Below are 12,867 nucleotides of genomic sequence, written 5' to 3' on the forward strand. Positions count from 1 at the left end.
TACGCCAGAGCCACAGCAACGTGGGATCCGAGCCGCGTCTGCAACCTACACCACAGCTCACGGCAACGCCGGACCGTTAACCCACTGAGCAAGGGCAGGGACCGAACCCGCAACCTCATGGTTCCTAGTCGGATTCGTTAACCACTGCGCCACGACGGAAACTCCAGAACAGACGTCTTTGCCTTGACCCTGAGCTTAGGGGAGAGCCTCCGGTTGTCGCGATCAAATATGATGTTAGCTGTAGGATTTCATAGACACTCAGGAAGTTCCACTTTATTCCTATTTTTATGAAACACAAAAAATCATAAATTGGTATTGAATTTTGTCATATGCATTTTCTGCATCAGCTTATATGGTCATGTAATCTTCTTTACTCTACTAATATGGTGGATTATATGATTAATTATATTATTATTACTACTTTTTGTCTTTTGTCCTTTTAGGGTTGCACCGGTGGCATATGGAGCTTCCCAGGCTAGGGGTCTAATCCGAGCTGTAGCCACCGGCCTACGCCAGAGCCACAGCAACGCCAGGTCCGAGCTGCATCTTCGACCTACACCATAGCTCATGGCGACGCAGGATCCTTAACCCACTGAGTGAGGCCAGGGATTTAATCCGTACCCTCATGGTTCCTAGTCAGATTCGTTTCCACTGCGCCACGACGGGAACTTCTGATTAATTTTAAATATCGAATCAGCCTCGCACTTCAAGCATATATAAACCTCACTTGGTTATAGTATATAATTCTTCTTTATATATTATAGAACTGTATTAGCTAATATTTGTTAAAAATTTTTGCACTTAGAGTCACGAGGGTATTTGCTTGTTTATTTTTTTGGTACTTTGACCGGTTTTTGTATCAAGGTAACACTGGTTTCATTAAACTAGCTGAAGTGCTCCTTTTTTAATTTCTAGAAGAGTTGGTGTGAATTCTTCTTTAAACATTTGGTGGACTTTTCAAGGGAAAGCCTCTGGGCCTAGAAAAATCTTCTTCTGGAAGTTGTAAAATTATAAATTCACTATTCCTAAGAATTAAAGGGTTATTTGAATTACCTATTTTACACTGGGTGAACTTTGGCAGACTGCGTTTTTGGAGGAACTGGTCCATCTTGTCTAAATTGGCAGATTATACAGGTAGAGTTGTGCCTAGTATTCTTGCATTACCCTTCTGATGTCTTCAGGATTTGTAGTGATGGCGCCTCTGATATTTTATTATAGATATTGATGGGTCTTCTACTTTTCTTTCTTTTCCAGTCCTGCTAGCAGTTTGCCAGTTTTGTTGACCTTTCCAAAGAAGACATTTTGTATTTTGTTGATTTTCTCTATTGTTTTTATGTTTCCAGTTTTATTGGTTTCTTTGTATTTCTTTCCTTTTGCTTACTTCAGGCTTATTCTGCTCTTCTTTTTCTAAGTTCTTGAACTGGGGGCTTAGACTATTGATTTGAGACATTTCCTCTTCTGTAAGGTACAAATTTAGTAAAAAGTTCCCTCTCGACATTGCCTTTGCTGTCCCCCACAGATTTTGATATATTGCACTTTCATTTTAGTTCAATGTGTGTTTTTTTTTACTCTTACATGAATTCCTCTTTAACTCATGGGTTATTTAGTATGTTGCTTAGTTTCCAATTAGTGTTTGGCAATTTTCTTATTATTGTTCTACTACTGATTTCTGCTTTGATTCCACAATAGCTGAAAACACACTTTTTATCACCATTTATTTTCAATTTGTTTAGGTTTTTTTATGGCTCAGGATATGGTCAATCCTGGAGAATATTCCACAGGCACATGACAAGAGTGTGTCTTCTGCTGTTGGGGTAGAGTGCTCTATAATTGTTAGCTGCTCTTGGTTGAGAATCACTGAGTTCTTCTCTAAGTTTGCTGATTATATGCCACATTGTTCTATCTGTTGTTGGTGTTAAAAATCTCCAACTGTACATGGATTTGTCTATCTCTTTTTCTGGTTATCAGTTTTTGCTTCATGTGTCTGTGGTTCTGTATTTTGGCTCCTGCATATTTAGAATTGCTATGACTTTACGGTGAACTTTTTATCGCTACATAACCCTTTCTTTCACTGGTAATTGTCCTTGCTCTGAAAGCTACCTTACATTAATATAACCACTCTTGTTTTCCTTTGATTAATGTTTGCATGATATATATTTTCCATCTTTTTGTTTTGTATCTTCCTATATCGTTATATTTAAAGAGTGCTTCTTTTAGATGGCAAATGTTTGGGTCCTGGTTTTTAATCCATTCTGCCAACCTCTGTTATTTAATTGGTATATTTAGACCATTTAAATTTAATGTAGGGAGTTCCCGTTGTGGCGCAGTGGTTAACAAATCCGACTAGGAACCATGAGGTTGCGGGTTCGGTCCCTGTCCTTGCTCAGTGGGTTAACGATCCGGTGTTGCCGTGAGCTGTGGTGTAGGTTGCAGACGCGGCTCGGATCCCGTGTTGCTGTGGCTCTGGTGTAGGCCGGTGGCTACAGCTCCAATTCGACCCCTAGCCTGGGAACCTCCATATGCCGCGGGAGCGGCCCAAAGAAATAGCAAAAAGACAAAAAATAAAAAATAAAAAAAAATAAATTTAATGTAATTACTGGTTCGTTAGAACTTAAGTCTGCCATTTTCTTCGTTGTTTACTCTTTACTGTCTTTGCTTCTCATGCGACTATGTTGGTTTTTTTTCTTGCCCTCCTGTGGTTCACTTGAATATTTTTTGGAATTCCATTCTGATGTACCTTTTGTGGTCATTAGTCTGTCTTTCTCTTTTTTTTTTGTCTTTTCGTCTTTTCTGGGGCCACACCCATGGCATATGAAAGTTCCCAGGCTGGGGGTCTAATCAGAGCTGTAGCCGCCGACCTACGCCAGAGCCACAGCAACACGGGATCAGAGCCACGTCTGCGACCTACACCACCGCTCCCAGCAATGCCGGATCCTTTACCCACTGAGCGAGGCCAGGGATTGAACCCGTATCCTTATGATTCCTAGTCAGATGCGTTAACCCCTGAGCCACGAAGGGAACTCCTAGTCTATCTCTTTGTATAGATTTTTTAGTGGTTGTTCCTGGTATAACATTGTAACAATATGTTCCTGGTATATTATAATGTGTAACATATCACAATCTGCTGATGTGGTCCTTTCGCCAGTTTGAGGGAATATTAGAAAACTTTCCTCCTCTTATGTCCCTTGAGTCTGCCCTATTTACATTATCATTGCTTAAAATATCTTTTTAATACACATTTAGAACAATACCAGAGAGTGGTATATTTTGGCTGTGACGGTCAAACATAACTCGGAAAACTCAAGAAGAGCCTGTCGTGCTGTACTTTTACTTACTGTGTCCTTTCTTGCTTGCTGATGTTTTCAAATTCCTTCTTTCATCATTTCCATTCTATTTGGAGAAATTCCTTTAGCCATTATTTTAGGATAGTTTGAATACTCCTGCTTTTTCTTCATCTGAGACTGTCTTGACTTCCCCTTCGTTTTTAGATGACATTTTCACCGTAAACAGGCTTCTGAATTGACGGTTCTTTTCTTTTAATACTTGGAAAACATTGGGCCACTTCCCTCCAGTCTCCATCATTTCAAATGAGAAATATACTATTATTCCAACTGTTTTTCCCCTGTAAATGGGATATCAAATTTCTTCTGGTTATTTTCAGGATTTTTTTTCCCCGTGTCTTTAATTTTCAGAGTTTAATTATGAGGTGTTTTGATGTGAATTTCTTTCTTTCTTTCTTTTCCTTTTTAGGGCTGCACCTGCAGCATGTGGATGTTCCCATTCCCAGGTTAGGGGTCGAATTGGAGCCGCAGCTGTCGGCCTACACCAGAGCCACAGCAATGCGGGATCTGAGCTACATCTGCAACCTACACTGCAGCTCATGGCAACACCGGATTCTTAACCCACTGAGCGAGGCCAGGGATCGAACCCACATCCTCATGGATACTAGTTGGGTTCTTAACCCACTGAGCCACAATGGGAACTGCTCGATGTGGATTTCTTTAGAGTTAGCCTGTTTGGGTTTGCTTATCTTCAGAATCTGTATGTTTATGTCTCTTGCCAAATTTGAGATGTTTTCAACTATCATTTCTTTGATTCCTCTTCCTCTTCCTCCTCTTCACCCCTGGTTTGTTCTCTCTGTGGGACACGGGCCGTCAGAGAGACACCTGAGAGGATGCCCTGGACAGATTCCTGACCACAGAGGGGCCAAGGCTCTAAAGAGGGGCCTGCAGAGTCTTCTCATTTGAAGGAATTTTGTAAATGCAGTTGAAATGACCAAATCATCTGCTAATAAGTTGTGTACTGATCACTGAGTATCTAGTGGTAGGAGGAAGGGGTGGAGTATGGCTCTCTGGGACTTTTGGTGAGAAAATATCTGGTGCCAGTGTCACTGGACGAGGCTTCCTCTTTATGCTCATGGTTGTGGGTGATTCCCTGTCATCCCAGGGCTAAGCCTCCCAGATGTGCCTTCACCCGCTCACGCCCTTGGATGTGACCTACAGCCCGTTTGTGAGTGGTGGGCTTCTGGATCTGGAGCAAGTGGCAACATCAGGTGGAAGCTGGCCCTGTCGTGGGGAGCTGCAGATCTTTAATCCACTGTTCCATCGGGGAACTCCAAGAGCCACTTTTAAAGAAGTCACAAAGTAACCTTTTTTTTCAATTGCCTATTATAATGTTGGCGGTGTGTGGGAGGTGGAGTAGGAAGAAATAGAATGTGAAATGACTAAGAATTAGAAATCGATAAATGATTTCCTTCATGCTGAGCAGAATTTAGCAAAGGCCCCAGATTAGAGCAATCTGCGTGAGATCCCACTGCAAGTCTGCGAAGCTTGAGAAACAGTCTAGTGGATGGATTTTATATATCTTTTTATTTTAAAATAACTATTCTCGTGCTGGCAGTACACTCAGGGTGGTCGTGTACCGCACGGGGGTCCTCAGGGGATGAGGTCAGTTTGTGGGCACAGAAGGGGCCCCAGTCTGTGGGCTCATGTGTTAAACTGAGCACAGAGCACAGAGAATCCGGACTTAGCTCCAAAGGGTGCTGAGCTCTGCAGAAGAACCAAATCTTAAGTTCTCAAGCAAAAATTGGAGACAAGAGTAAAATTATTGCTTGTTAAATCTTAGTAGGTTTTAACCTCTATTCTTAACCCCAAGTCGACTTCGGGGCTGCCTTCAGGGCCGCATGTGTTTTAGGGTCTCTCTTCTTCTGAGCTCACTCGACAGCATCCACACACGTTTCTTCTGGACCCGGTGCTGGGCAGAGGCCGTTGTCCAGAGAGAAGCAGGACGCTGTGCGGGTTGGTGCACCTCGGTGGCCCCGGGTGCTGGAGGGCCAGGATGGACATGTGGGAGGAGCTGGGGGCGGGGCCTCTGCTGTGCAGCAGGCCCACTGAGTCTTGAGGGAAGGCCGCACTGAGCCTGGGGCACTGGGCCACAGCAGGCCGCCAGGGCTTGGGAGGGGCTGTGCATGGCTCTGGGTGGATGGCAGTGGGAGCGGCAGAGGGTCTGACATTGAATTAAGACCCCTGCACTTACACTGGACATTAATTCCTGCTGTGGCTGTTGTCCAGCACTGGCCTTTGCTAGGTCAGTGTGGCTGAGATCCCCTTTGGAAGGAGTGTTTAGCTACCATTTTACCTGTGAGTTTTCTTTTTCTTTTCTTTCTTTCTTTTTTTTTTTTTTTTTTTTTTTTTTTGGTCTTTTTAGGGCATGTGGAAGTTGCTAGGCTGGGGCTTGAATCAGAGCCGCAGCTGCCAGCCTACACCACAGCCACAGTAAGACAGGATCTGAGCCACATCTGTGATCCACACCACAGCTCAGGGCAACACCAGACCCTTACCCCACTAAGCGAGGCCAGGGATTGAACCTGCGTCCTCATGGATGCTCGTCAGATTTGTTTCTGCTGAGCCACGACGGGCATGCCTGTGAGTTTTCTGTGCCCATGGATGGTCTTGTCATCATTAATTCCCAAACCCTTTTCCTCCTGGGGTTGCGATCAGTGCTGAGCTACTTGGACTCCACAGCCAGGTCCGTGCAGCTCTCGGATGGACACTGGTCCCGGTCCTCCACCTCGCTCAAGCACGGGGCCCCGGAGGTGTGTTGGGCTCCAGTCCAGGACAGATGGCCCTGGAAGTTCCTCCGTGCTCCTGTTCTCGCTGGCTTGGCCTGGTGCGTCTCCAGCAGGTGGTCCCTCGTGGCCCCTTCGGCGGCTCTGGGCTCCTGTGTGGTCCTCAAGGTCCCTGCTTGCTGGCCAGACCTGTTTCCTGGGGTTCCGGCTCATCCCTATCCCTGCCGGTTTAGGGGCACTGTAGCCTGAGCACTCAGCTGGGCCCGGCCCCTTGGAGGTTGTGGCCGGCACACTGGAGCCTGGTGGGAGAAGAGGCTACCCAACACCTAAAGCGGAGCTGAACGGGTACTTCTGCAGGCAGGGAGCCACTCTTATGCAGCACAGCCTCTGAGCAAAGCCAAACTCCTCTACCCAGTGGGCTGGGAACATAGGGTCAAGGTCAGCAGGTGTGCAGAAGCTTGAGGAGCCTGGTCCCTGGAGGGGACGGGTGATGGTGGACTCTTGGAAGTGTGGCCTTCGAGGGATGGGCTTTGAACTTGTTTTATGTTGGCTTGTTCACAGCCTCAGACTAAGGCCAAAGCGTAATTGGGATTTCCTGTCTCGATGCAGGATGATGGGCCATTTTTACTCTCACCCTGAAGGAGGTCAGCCCCCCGGGCCAGTCGAGTGGTGAGGCAGTGCCTCCAGCCTGTCGCCAGGACGGCTGCTAGAGTCAGAGTTACCAGGGCGTGACCTCTTGCCCTCCCGAGAACACGCCCCTGTCGTTGATGTCTGTGTAACCCGGACCTGCTGTCCCATCTCTAGAGCCTCGGATTCTTCTGGATAAAGCTGGGGATGGAGAGGGTCTGTGCTGACGCCGTGACACCTTTGTGTGGCGCAATCAGGGACCACAACATAGTGGCCACGGCAGAGGCATTTCGGCCACGGCGGGGAAGACCTGGGGCCAAGCCTGGTGTGAGTGGACTGGGTGCTGTGGGCAGAGCCGGGCTCTCCACAGTCGGTGCAGGGGGCGTGAAGGGAGCGCAGACCCCGAGGCGGGTCTACACAGGGGATCGGGTGTTGCCAGCCACCAGGAGCTCCGGTTGCCTGCATCCTCATAAAAGCAGCTGCCGGCCCACAATCATCCGTCGCCTGCCTGGGGTGGGCGGCGGGCTCGTGCTGGCCCAGCTCCCGGAGCACGCTGGCTTCGGTTTTCCCAGCATTAATGCAGGAGAGATTTTCCAGTAGGCCAGGCAGCTTAACAATAAAGCCAGCCCTTTCACACTCGGGCATGTGGCTGGGGTTCAGCCCGGGTCCCTGGTGAGTTACGGTGAGGCTGCGGTCTGGGCTGTGGCCTCTGTGGGCCTCCCTCTGGCTGGCCCTGCGGCTGGGGTCCTGCATCTGCACCGCCGCCCTCCACCCTGACCTGGGACTTGGAGACTTGTGCTCCCAGCTCCACGGGGCTGCAGTGGCAGGGGCCCTGGGCTGGCCGGTACCCCACCCTCAGCTCACGGGGTGGGCAAGAGGGAGGTCTCTGACCTGCTCTGCTCCACTGGGCTGTGGCCACAGGGCAGCTCAGAAGCTACCTGCCCTGGGGTGGGGGGGTGGGGCGCTGAGAGAGGGCATGGCTGCCTCTCCTGACCGGAGCGGGGTCAGCACATCAGAGCAGCCACAGACAAGCTTCCAGTGAGGATTCCTGGCAGTGGGGGCTCCCCCTGCATCTTTGCAAGACAGGGAGATGGGGCCCCAGAGCCCACACTCAGCCTTCCAGGTTCTAGTAGCCCTGGGACCACAGCCAGACCCTTGGCCCCAAGCTGACCCCATGGTCTCCACCTGGTTCTGAGTTCAGAGCAGGGCGGGGCTTCAGGTGGAGAAGCAGGGGCTCTTAGATGCGTGAGACGAGCAGGCAGGACGGTGCCCACAGGGAGGGGTGAGGTGTGGGGAGGGGGAAGCAGACCAGGCCCAGGGGGAGGCCTCAGAAACTGAAAGGGCTGAGTTGGTGAGGATCCGTGTGGGGCTAGATCTGCGGGCACTGGGTGGGCATAGCCCATCAGGGCACCATGGAGGTGGCCCGGCCATGGTGCCCAGCCCGTGTGACACATCAGGGTCACTCTGTCCCTCTGACCTCCCCTGGCTGCTCTGAGAAGGGGCATCCCAAGTAGCCAGGTTTCCAAAGATGGTGTCTGCCAGCATCTGCCCAGCACAGCTCCCCGGGAATCCGGTCCGTTCCTCACCCACGGGAGCCAGGCTGGCACGCCATTTACTGCACCACTTGGCTGCTGCCAGGGGAGGAGGGGGTGTCCACTGGGTGCTGGCTCCGGAGGAGGGGGGAGGAGATGGGGGGGCAATGCTGGGGACTTTTGCCTGGAAGGGATTTGCAGTGAGGGCTGCTCTGTGCTGGTTCTAATACAAGGCCCAGCTCCGGGCCCTCCCTGCACCCTCAGCTCTGTGACTGCCCTGAGCCAAGAGCCGTGAGGGGGCTGGAGGAAGACCCCATGCAGAGCTCCAGCTTGGGGGGCTCAGGGTCCAGAAAGGTGGCATGGGGGAGGCTTGTGGAGAGCTGCGGTGCGGGGAGTGCTTTTCCTTCCCACGAAGTCCGGGGTGGGGGCTCATGGAAGGCACAGCCATCCCCTCCCGAGGCCCTTCTTCCAGGGACACAGGAGGCCAAATGCCCTTCCAACATTCCAATGGGAAGGGAGGCCCCCGTGCCCAGCCCCCTGTGTCCCACGAGGGTACCCATGTCCTCAGCACCCCAAGGGGCAGAGCAACTGGGCACCTCCCGTGTGCAGATTTCAGAGCCGGCAGCTGCAGGCCATGGGCTGATACCCACAGCGAGGCATGCCCTTCCCTGTGCTGATGCCACCTTGTGCCTTGATGTGGTGCTTGGCCCGCTCCTGTGCTGACGCGGGGTCTCTTGGGGCTGTGGTCTTGGGGTTCCCTGAGGTCAGGTGATGGTCTGGACGCTTCAGCAGTTGGCTCCTGCACCCCTGCTGCGGCCTGCATGCTGTGCTGCTGTTTCTTGTGAGGGATTAGTGGCCATGAACTTGTGTCCAGTGCAAGGAGCAGCCCAGCCACAGTGATGCCACTGCACCTGGGTCCTGGGGCCGAGGTGTCCCAAGGCTGCTGAGGTGGGTTCAGACACTGACGTGAGTCCCCAGAGGGTCTGCAGCCCCGATTCTTCCTGTCTTTCCAGAAGCTCAGGTCCCTGCTGCCATCTTCCCAGGAAAAGAACAGCCAGGAGCGCTCCGGTCAGGGGTTGCGGGGGGCGGGGGGGGGGCTAGTCGGTGGCCCCAGGCTCCCGGGGATCAGCTCCCAGCTGGGGTGGTAAGAGCACAGAGCTGGTGGGAGAAGACCACTTGGTCAGGCGTGAGGACAGTAGGTCCCACTGTTCCTTGTGGCCGAGTCCTCCCGGTGACCACGGATGTTAAGGCCTGAGTTCTGTGTGCATGGTTGGGTTCCCGGGGCCCCAAGGTTACCTGTGTCATTGCTTACGCACAAAATGCGACCTTCTCCAGAGAGCAGCCCTGGCTCGAGGCTGCTGGAGACACTGAGAGGACGCCCCCGAGGTGTGCACTTGAGTGTGGTGTCTGCACAGCATCCCCCTGAACCTGGAGAGGCCTGGACTCAGCCTGCGGGGTGGCGGGAGGAACGGAATCCGCAAAAGCTTCCTGGAGAAGAGGCCTGACAACCAACTGGGGCCTATTAATTCTCCTTCATCTGCTGCAAGTAATGCAACTGCCTTTCCTAAACTTCGGAAAAGCGTAGATATACCACAAACATTCCCTAGATACCCCATGCTATTGGCGAGAAAGTCATTATCATTTAACTTTTTTGGCCAGTAGAGGAAGGCGAAGACCTGGAGAGAAGGGGCAAGGTGCCCGTTGCCCTGGCTGCAGTAGTTCTGGAAGTGAGGATAAGTCCCCTCCTGTTTGCCACCTGCCCTAGCGACTGGTGACACCTCTGCCACAGACAAGAAACCCGAATAGTAAAGTTCCCGCGGAGTCGTGGCAGCTCCCATCTCAGGAAGGTGGTGACAGAGCCCCATCTGCAGCTCTGGGATCAGCGCCCCTCACCGGCTCCTGCGGGCGGTCGCTGTGGCTCTTGCCTTGCTCTCTGGCGCTGATTATTCCCCTCTGTGTTGACTGCAGACAAAACCTGCCTCGATTCCTCAAGGAAATGAGCCAGGGCCACAGTGAGGCCGTCGCTGTGCTGGGCTGTGCTGGGCAGTGATGGCAGGAGAGGGTTTGCCGGCTGTCGCTCTGGCCTTGTCCTCTCTTTCTTTCCCGGCCTTCTGGGTAACCAAGTGGGGAATGGAAATGAGCGAGGCAGGCCTTGGCTGTTGCAGCAGGTGCGTGTTTGGCTGCTCTGACGGAGGCACCTCGGGGAAGGCCATCACGTACTCACAACACGAGGGAGGTGAGAAGGGCTGCACCATCTAAAACCCTCGGTCCTCACTGGTGCAGCCATAGAGAGGTGGCTGGGGCAGGACGAGGCTGTGCGGTGGGTCCCGAGAGAGTTCCTCAGGCCCCTGTGCATAAACTGTGCTTCAGAAATCCATCTGGGACTGGGGACACTGATGTCTTGGATTTTATTTCTATTTTTAATCTAATCATTCAAATATTAATACCATCCATTTGTTTTTGTCACACTCTTTGAGATAAATATCATTTTCTCTGTCCTGCATCACCCCCATCACCTCCATCACCCCCATCACCATCATCATTACCATCATCACCTCCACCACCTTCGTCACCTTCACCTCCATCACCCCATCACCTCCATCACTCCCCTCTCCACCACTATTATCACCATCACCATCATCACCTCCATCACCCCCTTCACCATCATCATTACCGTCATCACCTCCACCACCACCCCCATCACCATCACCCCATCACCTCCATCACTCCCGTCTCCACCACTATTATCACCATCACCACCATCATCACTGTCACCACATCATCACCATCACCCCCTTCACCCCCATCACCATCACCATCATCACCACCATCACTGCCATCACTACCACCACCACCATCACCATCACCCCCATCACCATCATCACCACCCCCATCACCATCATCACTCCATCTCCACTGTCACCATCACCATCATCATTACCATCATTACCACCACCACCACTATCACCCCCATCACCATCATCACCACCACCATCACCATCATCACCACCACCATCACCATCATCACTCCATCTCCACTGTCACCATCACCATCATCACCATCATTACCACCACCACCACTATCACCATCATCACCACCATCACTTCCATCTCCCCCATCACCATCATCATAACCATCATCACCTCCACCATCACCATCATCACCACCCCCATCACCATCATCACCCCATCTCCACTGTCACCATCACCATCATCACCATCATTACCACCACCACCACTATCACCACCATCACCATCATCACCACCCCCATCACCATCATCACCCCATCTCCACTGTCACCATCACCATCACGACCATCATCACCCCATCACCCCCATCGTCAGAAGACCTTTACAAAGAACCCAAGAGCACGACGACCTTTGGCCTGAAAGGCACAAAGGGAACCCCAGAGATGAACTTGCCGCTATGACTGAGCAGTGGGATGATAAGGCACATGCAGCTCACATATTTTTAGGACATGAAGAGAAATAGAGAAATAAAATGAAATAAGGATAAAGTGGAGTAATTCTAAGAAAAAAATTGCTCTGTGGATAAAAGGACATGAATCTGAAGTGCCAGACCCCGTGGCTCTCTCCCCAGGGAGCAGGGCCACCAGCACCCTGTCTGGGTGATGTCCACTCCTCTTCCCGGTGGCCACGCTCCCTTCAACAGCTGCGGCTTCAAGACTGCGACGCCCTGTTACACGCTGTTAACGCCGCTTAGCTGGGTAATGAGAAGTGGGAAGGGGGCCGGACATGTGGAGATGCATTTAAATCCAAGTGAGGAGCAACTGTCCGCCCTTCGCGTAACCCTGGCTTCGGCAGCCGGACACAGGGTCACAGCTGGTGTGTGTGGCTCCCCTCTGGGGGACGCCACCTGCACCCACTCTCAGCTGGCATCCGGACTGCTGGCGGCCCTCCCTTGGGCTGTTGCAGGGCGGGTGATGGAGAAAGAGAGGCCACGATGTTCGGGTGCAGGCTCTTTATTAGGGCTGGTGTCTGTGGCCGAAGCAGGGAAGCAGGCTGGACGGCGGGAGACCGACCGCCTAGGCCAATGCCGGGGGACTCTCTGGGCTGAAGAAGCTGCTGGCAGCTCCTGCAGGGCGCCAGGGGCCGCACCCTCCCTCCTGGCCCCTGGGGGTGGTCTGGTCTGCCGGAGAAGGGCCTGGCCTTGGGTGACGCTGACACCACGGGCCGTCGCAGCCGCGGGCAGGAGGCCTCCGGAGGGCTGTTCCCCACGGGCCTGTCTCCTGCGGGCATCAGGGAGCCCAGGCCTGCATCTCTCTTTGCCTCAGCCCCTCCCTGGGGCGGTCACTCCGTCTGCTGTGACCTTGAGATGAGCAGCATTTGGCGATTCCTTTTGGTTGTTGATTTTCAAAATCAACGGACGGAGGCCAGAGAACACGCTATTTGTATCGCGGATCGTGTCCCCCCATGCCCTCTGTGACCCACTGCGCCCAGTGTCCTTGGCAGGATTTTTACTGCTTGGGGGCATCATGCTCATCCAGCAGGTGACTTGAATCTCGGGCCTCAACCCCGCATCTCAGCTTCTGAGACCCCCTCTCCCCACCCCGTGGGATGAATTGTCAGGGATCCCTGAGGCCGGTTCAGGCTTCGCTGAACCCGCTCCCTCGCCAGCGT

The sequence above is a fragment of the Sus scrofa genome, chromosome 1, assembly GCF_000003025.6.
Source record: "Sus scrofa isolate TJ Tabasco breed Duroc chromosome 1, Sscrofa11.1, whole genome shotgun sequence".
NCBI classification, from domain to species: Eukaryota; Metazoa; Chordata; class Mammalia; order Artiodactyla; family Suidae; genus Sus; species Sus scrofa.